This window comes from Trachurus trachurus, assembly GCF_905171665.1.
Source record: "Trachurus trachurus genome assembly, chromosome: 11".
Taxonomy (NCBI): domain Eukaryota; kingdom Metazoa; phylum Chordata; class Actinopteri; order Carangiformes; family Carangidae; genus Trachurus; species Trachurus trachurus.
The window spans coordinates 9,695,565-9,706,558 of record NC_139904.1 but is presented as its reverse complement, the minus strand read 5'-3'; the positions used below and the strand labels follow the sequence as shown (position 1 = coordinate 9,706,558).

Here is a 10,994-nt window from a genome sequence, read left to right as displayed (position 1 = left end):
TTACCTACAAAAACAAGTACACTGCCCATGGTAGTGTTGTAATTTAAAGAACACACAGAGGGATCTGTTGACCAAGAAAAGGGTTTTTATTAGGCTAATAAAAGTGTGTGTGTTCTTCTGTGCTCCTCACTGCTCCTCTGTCCAGTCAGTCTTCTGTGTGCTCCTCACTGCTCCTCTGTCCAGTCAGTCAGTCTTCTGTGTGCTCCTCACTGCTCCTCTGTCCAGTCAGTCTTCTGTGTGCTCCTCACTGCTCCTCTGTCCAGTCAGTCTTCTGTGTGCTCCTCACTGCTCCTCTGTCCAGCCAGTCTTCTGTGTGCTCCTCACTGCTCCTCTGTCCAGCCAGTCTTCTGTGTGCTCCTCACTGCTCCTCTGTCCAGTCAGTCTTCTGTGTGCTCCTCACTGCTCCTCTGTCCAGCCAGTCTTCTGTGTGCTCCTCACTGCTCCTCTGTCCAGCCAGTCTTCTGTGTGCTCCTCACTGCTCCTCTGTCCAGCCAGTCTTCTGTGTGCTCCTCACTGCTCCTCTGTCCAGCCAGTCTTCTGTGTGCTGTGTGTCTGCTCTGTTCTGGTCCGCTCTGTTCTGGTCCGCTCTGTCCTGGTCTGCTCTGTCCTGGTCTGCTCTGTTCTGGTCTGCTCTGTTCTGGTCTGCTCTGTCCTGGTCTGCTCTGTCCTGGTCTGCTCTGTCCTGGTCTGCTCTGTTCTGGTCTGTCTCCGTCCTCATTGTCACATGGCCTTGGTTTTTTTTTAACAAATGAATCCAATGTATTCTGCAGAAGTTTTTCTTTTTGACATTATTCTTCACTTTCTGACTTGTTTTTTTCTGTAGGGGGACATTAAAGAGGTTGATTAGACCTTGGTTGAATTAGGTATATTTATCATCATACATAGGCAAGGCAAGGCATCTTTATTTATATAGCGCATTTCATACCAAGGCAACTCAATGTGCTTTACATAAAGACAGAACATTTAAAGAATAAAATGAAATAAAAGAGAAGCATAAAAAATAATAAAAACAAACACTTAAAACAGAGTTAAAAACAAGAGCAAATAAAAGTAAAATAAAAGAAGATAGATAGGTTTAAAATTCTTAAAAGGAATTTAGCCATAGGCACATGAAAAGAGAAATGTTTTTAACCTGGATTTAAAAGTGCTCACAGTTGGAGCTGATCTTAGTTCTGCTGGTAGTTTATAGCCTGTGCTGTGTGTGTGTGTGTGTGTGTGTGTGTGTGTGTGTGTGTGTGTGTGTGTGTGTGTGTGTGTGTGTGTGTGTGTGTGTGTGTGTGTGTGTGTGTGTGTGTGTGCGCGCGCGTGCGTGCGTGCGTGTGTGTCGACTAGGACCGAAAATAGCGGATCTGACTACATGCAAGTTAACCTACTGTTGGAGGATCGCGTCGGTCATCGGCTTAATTTATAGCGGGCTGCTTGGTCGTAAAATAATAATAATAAAGTTGTCACTCACCTCAGCTCGCAGTTATCTTCCTCCTGTTAACTGAAAATGTCCCGCGTTTTCCACTTCCTGCTTGCGTGCGGTTTCAAAATAAAAGTCCGATGTGTTACAATAACATGTTGCCACGCTGTTCGGGGCTTCTTTTATTTTTTTCTCTCAGAAATTTTTACCGAGGTCCGGACCTCGGTGACCTCATAGCTGGCTACGGCCATGGTCACAACTTGTCCACCAGAGCATTTTGGAGTTGTTGGACTGTGTATTTAAATTAATGAGTGAAACCATGAAATCCCATGAGCCTCCGTAGCGTAGCTCTGAGCAGCTCGTTGCTCTGCTCCGCCCTTTCTCAAAATAGCTTTCACCGACAATTAAACGTAACAGACCTACTGTTAAGACTATAGGTATTATGGCAATGGGCCAATTTTCCAAGATGTTGAACTATCCCTTTAAGCATGGGGGACCAGAAAAGACAAAACATATATGTTCATAAATGAATAAATGGAAAAGCATTTACTAGAAATATTGAAATAAAAATGATCATGTCCTTTCAAACTTAAACTCAATAAACTTCAGCCTGCTCCTTTTACCATAATTACAGACTCATAAGTTTGATTGAATAGAGACTGGATGGAAGATTGATGATGATTGTTTGACTGTTTGTTTATTTTTACTATATTATGTGCATTGCGACCAAAAAAAACAAAACACTACTAAACTAATCAACATTTCTATGTTTATTGAAATATTTTCAAAGAATTTGTCATTTTATGTATTTTCAGCAACATGTTTTTGTTTCATTGTGTTCACTGTGTCCAAGGAGTGTGTGTGTGTGTGTGTGTGTGTGTGTGTGTGTGTGTGTGTGTGTGTGTGTGTGTGTGTGTGTGTGTGTGTGTGTGTGTGTGTGTGCAGCAGGACAACTACACTAAAATCATTGATTAGACACTGTTCAGAAGTTTTAATTCATTTTTATTGAAAAACACAAGCAGACAAATATGACACAGTAAAGCAAATATAAATCTGTTCTAGATTGTTCTGAAAGTCGTATCATGTGTTTGTTTTGATAAAAAAGAAAATATATTTCCATTATTTACTGTAACATTATAAAACTTTTATTCTTATATTTTCTATTTCCTGAAAAAACAAAACACTAATAAACAACATTAATCTGGTCCCATAAAAAGCTTTTCAAGATAAAAGCAGGATGATTTCTCAGGACTTTTATTTTGACAGGGCCAAAGCAGCAAAATACTAAGTTTATAGTTCAGAGGTTAAAATATGACTTCAACTGGTTTGGTTTGTTGTTGTTGTTAAATATTTGAACTTTGGTCTTGTTTTCTTTACTCAGAACAATTTATAACAAATAATAAAAACATGATGATAAAATAAACTGATAAGTGCTGCTCGTTTCCAAAGTGCCGCTTCTTTGATTCACAGTGAAACTGACGTGAAAATGTTTGTGGAGATAAAAAAAAAAAAGAGGAAAGTTTGAGTAAATGAGTCAGAGGAAGTGAAACCAGACACAACGGGAAATTTCTCTTCGTTTTTTATCATTTAAAAAAATATATTTTCTTCCTAATCCTATAAAATCCTATAAAATATACGGTGAGTGAGAGGGTTTCACACTGTGAGTCGGTGGAAACATAAACACATGGAGGCTCATTAACGACACAACTGAACAACTGACTGAGCAGAAACCACAACAAAGACAAAAACTGTGGCAAATTTCTATAACTTTTGTACAATGGTCCTGATTTCTGACAGAAATCAATAAAAAACACAACTTAATTCATTAAAAAAAGTCTAATTTCCAACTGTCAATTGGATGAACATTTAATTTATCTAGATGAAACTTCACAGTAATTTTTTTTCCCCGTGATTAATGAGTTAATGAGCATCACTCGGACCAGGCCCAAAGTCTATACCCTAATCCTAATCAGGTTTACTGCTTTTACATTCTTTATCTTTTTAAATAAATCTTCTGTTAAATAACAATACATTTTATTTCATTGCCAGAAACATAACTTGATAATAAAATATTTTTATAACATGATTATTGTTGTTATATTGCAGCTGGTTCACTGATTGATCACCGTGCTGATGAAGGTGTTTTGTATCTTCAAATCAACAGTTTTGTCATTAATGGGCTTCCATACTCACACTCACACATGTGGCCGTGTATTAAAAATGTTCATGTTTTGCATCTGTTCTGTTTCTACAACAGTCAAAAAAAAAGAAAAAGAAAAAAAAAGTGATAAGCTGTGAAAAACATCCCTTTGAAACGTGATAAAGTTTTTTTTTTTTATATATATATTCATAAGAACTGAGGTGCTGATAAAGGTTTGTGATTGGCCGAGCTCCACCTGGTCCCACGCCGAGGTGACGGACAGGAAGCTGCTGCTATGTGAAGGAGGAGGAGGGGTCACTCACTATCTGCTGGGGTCAAAGGTCGCAGAGGGAGCAGCGACCCCCTCCCCACCTCAGACCAGGTGACCCTCGCTGGTTTCTAACGCACCCAACAACATCTGGATGACAAGGAAGAGACAAATGTAAATACACTGTAAACACACTTTAATTAAAACGAATCAATATTATTTTCACATTACGTTTTTATTTCTACTTCAGTTTTCATGAATGAAGAATTAAATCTCAGTTTAGGACACAGATCATGACGCATTGTTCTCATATTACATAATTCTACTGAGGAGTAAAAACGTTTCATCATCTCCGTCAGATATTATCGACGGATTGTGTCGTAAATGTCAGAAACTGCAGGTTTAATTCAGGACAATCGTCAAGTGAATCTGTGGCATCTCAACACTCGCAGCGTGTCGTTTTGTCTTTGGTGTCAAACTAAATAAACTTATACTCATCACAGTGAAAACATTTAGTCTGATCGATCGTGTAGGCCTCAGCTCCTGAAACTTAGCTACACATGATTTTATCATTCACTTCAGAATTCAGATGATTTTATATATTATGTTTGATATAATCTAATATAAATTATGATGATTGTAATGTACATATTATTGATTTTAGATATTATGTTTTTATTTATTTTTTCCTCAGGTGTTTAATGTTTTTTTCAGATGCAACGAGAAACAAAGACGACGACGTCTGAGACTCGAGGTCACAGGTTGTGTTTGTGTGGCTGCATCATTACTGTGTGTGTGTGTGCATTGATAACTCAAACACACACACATCAGCTTCATATCAGAGGCTGCAGCGCCTCCTGTTGGACAAACTACAAACTACACCTACATCAATGAAGCTGGAAAGTAAGTTAAGGCACTTTTACTCAAAAACTCTGCTGTAGTACAAGAAATACTCGTACTTTACTTGGATACAATGGTGGAAGAAGTACTCAGATGTTATACTGAGGTAAAATTATGAATACTACAAGTCCTGTATTCAAGTATCAGCATCTAAATATACTTTAAATATCAAAAGCAAAATTACTCATTAGGCATTTATCATTTCATCAATTAAACATTACTGTTTATTTTCAAAATCAGGACTTGTCCATTGTGTGTGTGTGTGTGTGTGTGTGTGTGTGTGTGTGTGTGTGTGTGTGTGTGTGTGTGTGTGTGTGTGTGTGTGTGTGTGTGTGTGTGTGTGTGTGTGTGTGTGTGTGTGTCTCACCTGCTGAGTGTGTGTCTGCTCTCATAGTGTGTGTCGTCGTAGCTGTTGCAGGTTCAGACTGATCAGGATCACCAGAGTCCAGACGAGCGTCCTGATTCCCTGCAGACAGAAGAAAACACACCGTCACACTCAGACCGATGCAGCTGCAGAACATCTGGACTGGACCAAACATTTTACACCTGCAGATTTATTATTATAGAACCATTTAATGTGTTAAAAAAGATTTATACACAGACTCCGAGACACCGACGATCTGTGTGTGAAACGTAAACTGGTTCAAATGTAGAGAACAACGTGTTTATACATTTTCTTGGTACGATTTTAATTAATTAATTTCACAACACTATGTGTAAATGTGTAAAATCAAATATAGTCTAAATAATTACAATGCTAATTATTTACACAACATATTTGAAGTATCTATTAATAAAGGACCAATTATATTCCTCAGGGGAATTAATTGTCATCTTTACCAAATGTTTAAGTTTATTTTAATCGTTTTTTTTTTGTTACAAATGACACAGAAACTTTTAAATTCCTACCGATTCAATGTTACATTAGGAAGATGGACCAGTATCTGTGCATTTACCTTTACTTTGGCGCACATTCATTTGATGGTTCTGACATAATCTTTTTTGGAAAGTGACGGTATTTAGGGATCTTTGCGATAAATGAATTGTGCCGTTTAATACCAGGATTAATTGTGAAAGCAAGTAATCGTGACATCCCTAGTCTGAACTGAAACTCTGAGAAGAACTCAGGGTTTTACACTTCAAGGCGGCAAGAAGATGGATGGATTATTAACATCGGGTCTGTAAATCCTCCTAATCAGTTCGATCCAGATGTTCTGCAGCTGTTTGCCAGAAAATCTGTGGTTCAACTCGTTGGAAAAGAAGGAACATTGTTCTGATTGATGTCCTGCTGTCACTGACTTACAACACAAAGTGATTTATTAGATGTTAATAAAACCGATAATTAGCTGATAAATCTTTTGTAAATGGAGTCGGATCTGTAACTTCAGAGTTTTATCTTCGCATTTGAAACATTTTCCACTCCTGAACAGCTGCACAGAGCGTCTGTAACCTGAGAAGGAAAAACCCAGAGCAGGAACGAGACTTAAACATTTTATAGAAGTCTCTGCATGCATCAACCTTAAAGGGATAGTTCACCCAAAATTCAAATTTTGGGGCCTTGGGCCTTCTCTGAGTTACAGCGGGGTCCACACAGCAGTATTTGTCCATATGATGGTTGTGAATGAATGGTGCTCACTTTTCTTCGTAACAAAAAGACACGCCAAAAAACATCCAAATACCTCCATACTGCTCGTCTGTAATGTCCATCTTGTATTGAAGCCCCGACATGAGAAATTGTTCCGCCGGTCAGTGCAAATCGACACAGGAAGAGCAGTGAACTGAGACACTGGGAGCTTCCGCTACAAACAAGCTTAAAATATAGACTTATTTAATTTTTTTCGGAACAATTTCTCATGTTGGGGCTTCAATACAAGATGGACATTACAGACGAGCAGTATGGAGGTATTTGGATGTTTTTTGGTGTGTCTTTTTGGACGAAGAAAAGTGAGCACCATTCACAACCATTATATGGACAAATACTGCTGCGCGGACCCCCCCGTAACTCAGAGAAGGCACAGAGGACTCTGAAACTTCTCCCAGCTCTTATTAGTCGACATGAGGGTGAGTAGATAATGAGTGAAATTTGAATTTTGGGTGAACTATCCCTTTAAAACTGTAAAAGTGTCAGAGAGCACAACGGAGAGCTGAAGGTGAAGAGGGCAGAGCGTCCTCGCGGGTCCTGAGGTTTAAACAAAGACGAGACTCTGATGTTTTTCCAGCTCTGGAAGAACAATGTGTGATTTTACTTTTCTTCTGCGAGGAGCCGAGCGCTGAGACTCATTTATCTGTGGTCCACATGTCTCGTCGTCCTCGGAAACATGACAGACCGTCCTCAGACGACTCAACCGCTGAAACCGCACGGCCTTTAAATGACAAACTGCTTCTCGCTGTCTCCGTTCTCCGGCCTTTCGGCGTATTTACAACATCTAGCAGGACAGAGTTACACAACATGTGCGACTGAGCCCTGTGCGTGAAACCTTAACTTGCTATTTGTTTTTCATGCAGAAATCTGATCATCTGATGTGTGTTGACGTGTGTGTGTGTGTGTGTGTGTGTGTGTGTGTGTGTGTGTGTGTGTGTGTGTGTGTGTGTGTGTGTGTGTGTGTGTGTGTGTGCAGCAGCTCTTGCTCGTGAGAAATAAAAACACATAAAGATGACATAAACGATAACACACGAGCGTTGTTTTCATTTTGTACTGTTGGTTTAACTTCTCTCACATTCTCTGTTACGACACGTTTCATTTCAAAGTGTTGGATTTAAAGATATTAAGAGAGTGGTTGTTGATGCTGGCAGAGATCAACTTCACATTTATAGGAAGCAGATGGACACACACACACACATACACACAGTGTTAATAGAAACCAGATGCTCTCTCAGCTGTAACGCGTTGAATCAGCAGTTTTAAAAAATAATCGCCGTAGGAAAAATGAGCGAGAATCATCTTCCATCTTTCAGATCGTCACATCGTCGGGTCCTTCAGGTCCTTCAGGTCCTTCAGGTCCTTCAGGTTTCCCACCGGCTCTGACTCAGGCTTCATGTGATTTATGCGAAAGCTGGAAAGCAAATAGTGTAGCTACTACCGGTCTGGAAGAGTTTGGCCTGGTGTGAAAAGACGGTCCGATATTACACTTCTCACAAAAAGTTAGGGATGTTTGGCTTTTGGATTAAATTTCAGAATGCACCTAAAATGCACTATAACCTTTACAGGTGAACTCAATTGAACCTTCTCTCAACTTTTGAATGCACATGTCCAATTGTTCAGTGTTTCAGTCCCTATTGAATAACATGCTGTTCTCTAACAAGATGATTAACCACAAACATCACAAGCAACGTCTGATTTAGTGGTTCAGTTGTCATTGAACCACTAAATGTTCTGGTTCAGTGACAGTTTGTAGACAGTCCTCTTCTCTCTCCCTCTCCTTGATTTGTCATTGTGGCCATCAAGGCATTTATGGAGCAGCTACAGTGTCCAAGACAAGTTTCCCTGAACGGGACAATAAAGTTTATCGTATCGTATCCTCTCCACCATGTTCACATGAGACCAAGACAACACTTTGATCAAATTGATTGAGTTTTTTGTTGTGCTATAGCCACCACTGTTTGAGATAAAGAAATGACCATTGCATTCTTCTACTTAAAAGGCCTCATGATAGAAAATCACTGTAGCATGATGAACTTTTTATAGGGATATTCTTGTCAAAGATCCCTAACTTTTTGTGAGTAGTGTATATTAAAAAGCCTCAGTAACAGCAAAACCTTCACCGCGTCCATCGCTAAGAGAGGAAAACTAGAGCGAGCTCAGGTTGCAGGAGTCATACTCGTATCTGATGGAGACGTGGATTTGTGAAAGTCTCTTTAGTGATGACCTCAGATTAAATGTTCGGGTCAAGATGTCACTGCACGACCTCTGGTTTATGACCTCGTTCATCCAACATTTAGCTCAGGATTGAGTTAAACCTGAGTTTAGTCCAATAGTAGTAGTTTATTCAAACTTGTGCACAAATTGTTACAGTCAGGCATCGATCAACATTCAATCAACCTTCAATAATGAATTCCTTAATTCAAACTTGTTAAATAGATCAAAAAGGTGCGATTCAGCTCTCAGTGCCGACCCTTTAATTCTTCATTTCAGTTAAACCTTTGGAGCTCTTTGTTGTTTCAATGTGACAGAAAGTAGCAAATCAATCTTATAATTAGCCAAATAAATAAATAATCAGCATTAAATCTCAAATGTTCAATCCTGTTTATAGCTTTCTATCATATTGTGTTTTGATTTCTTTTAAAACTGTGTTATGTCTGACTTTGAGTTTATTTGAGTCGATATAAAACGGGTTGAACTTAGGTTTAAGTGAAGTCCGAGCAAAGCCTGAGCTCAGGAAAGTTAATCTGGTTTCACTTATGATTTGACTTTTGTTTTTTTTTATGTTATTCCTTAAAGTTTGAGTACAAACATTGTTGATGTTGCATAATTTGTTATATATATTCAGACCAGGGATCTGCTGGGATACGCTCCTGTTTGACTTAGGTTTAATTAAGCCTGGTTTACCTCAGGTTTAAGTAGGATTCAGTGGATCAGATATCTACGTAACTCACCGGAGAAACAGGAAGCGATGCAGCGTTATAAACGTCGACCTTGGCCTCCTCCGTGGTCGCTCTGGTCCTTGTTGTGGGAACGGCAGTTGGTCCCACGGTCACGTCCTGCCGTCCTCCCATGTCCACGCCCTCGTTCTCATCGACGTACTGCTCCTTGAATTTCTCCAGATCTTCATTGCTGGTGTTACCTATAACACGTCAACACCAAAACCGGTAATTTAACCGTTACACCTGACACAGACAGACACAAATAATAGAGAAAATGTGCAGTAAAATCATATCCAATGTTCAAATCAACTAACAAAAACTATTTCTCACTAATTATGTAATTGGTTCATGTAAATCAATTAAATACTATATCATCTGTCTGATAGGGGAGAGTGGGGTAAGATGAGCCAGTGGGTAAGTTGACCCACCCATTGTTTCTAGGAAACTATAGGAAAAAGTTAGCATCTGTGGCGTAAGTTGATCCATTTGGCCAGGGGTAAGTTGAGCCACCTATCCTATACACTTAATGAATGTATTTTGGCTGTATATGTCCAAATGATTAAATCAAGATTCTGTATGTTTGGGATTACAGTAAGTATGTTCCTATAAACAGGAAAAGTTGTTTATAGTGTGCCAAACTTTACTTTCAAAGAAAAATATCTGGGATTCTTCCCAAGATGCCACGTAATTGCAAAACTCCCCAAATCTCAGTGAGTTGGTGGCTCAGCAGGAAGTCCCTGCAGTTTGTATTCACCTGTAGCCTGGACAGGTGAAATATTAAGTAAAGGGGGAGGTAGGAGATGGATGGAAGGAAAGAAGGGGGGGGATCAATTTACCCCACTCCTATGGTCAACTTACCCCAAGTTGAGTCACAAGACCACTTTTGAACATGCTATATTTTAAAAACAGTTATATTTACACTCATTCTGTTAATTTGTAGGGATGCAAAACATCCTGAAATATATGCAGATGTGTTAGTTAGCAACAAAACTATAATTGTCTTGATGTAGTGATCCTGAATACAAAAAGTGGCTCAACTTACCCCACTCTCCCCTATGTGTAATGTGTAATGTCTAATGTGTAACTTACTAAAGAAACTGTAATCGAAGGTGGCGTTGTAGTCGTTGTCGTAGTCTGGAGCCGGCGTGTAGTCGTCGTACTCCTGAGCCTGACACACTGAAAACACAAAACACAGAGTTTAAACACAACAGAAAAGGAAATAACAATAAACAAAGACATGAAACAAGCTTTTTTTGTCACATTTATGGTGAATTATTGAGGAATTTAAGAGTTAGCTTCAAACCGTTAGCCGGCTATAATGCGTTCTTTTGTTGGCTGTTTTTGCTCAAAGTGACAAATTTCTTGCTGGTTTTCTCTCGTATTGAAGTGGGATGTGAAGTCTTATGAAACCAATAATGTGATTTTTCCAAATGATGGATCGTTCTGTTGTCTCAAACCGATTCAGGTTTCAGTTTATTTTGGGTTTTTCCACCTCTGCAAGACACAGACAGTCAACTTTCCACCATCTGCCTTCAATACAGTCAGCGAGGAGTGTATAAAGGAGTGTGCTGGTGGGTGTCTGGGAGTGTTTTGGCCTCAGAGCAAACTCTCTGCATGTTTCCCCTCATTGTTGTTGAGGTTGAAACCAGCTTCTCCCATACAGTAACAGTACGCGGTGCAAACCCAGCCCAACTGCACAC

At 39.4% G+C, this 10,994-nt stretch overlaps 1 long non-coding RNA gene across 1 annotated transcript; it reads right to left on the bottom strand.

Moving 5' to 3' along the window:
- Positions 1 to 2,527: 2,527 nt before the first annotated feature.
- On the bottom strand, positions 2,528 to 10,471 carry LOC310994091. Its single transcript, XR_014595776.1, has 4 exons — positions 10,384 to 10,471; positions 9,307 to 9,494; positions 5,081 to 5,179; positions 2,528 to 3,963 (listed from the first exon to the last, which is right to left on the bottom strand). It is a non-coding gene; the product is annotated as an uncharacterized lncRNA (long non-coding RNA).
- Positions 10,472 to 10,994: the final 523 nt, after the last annotated feature.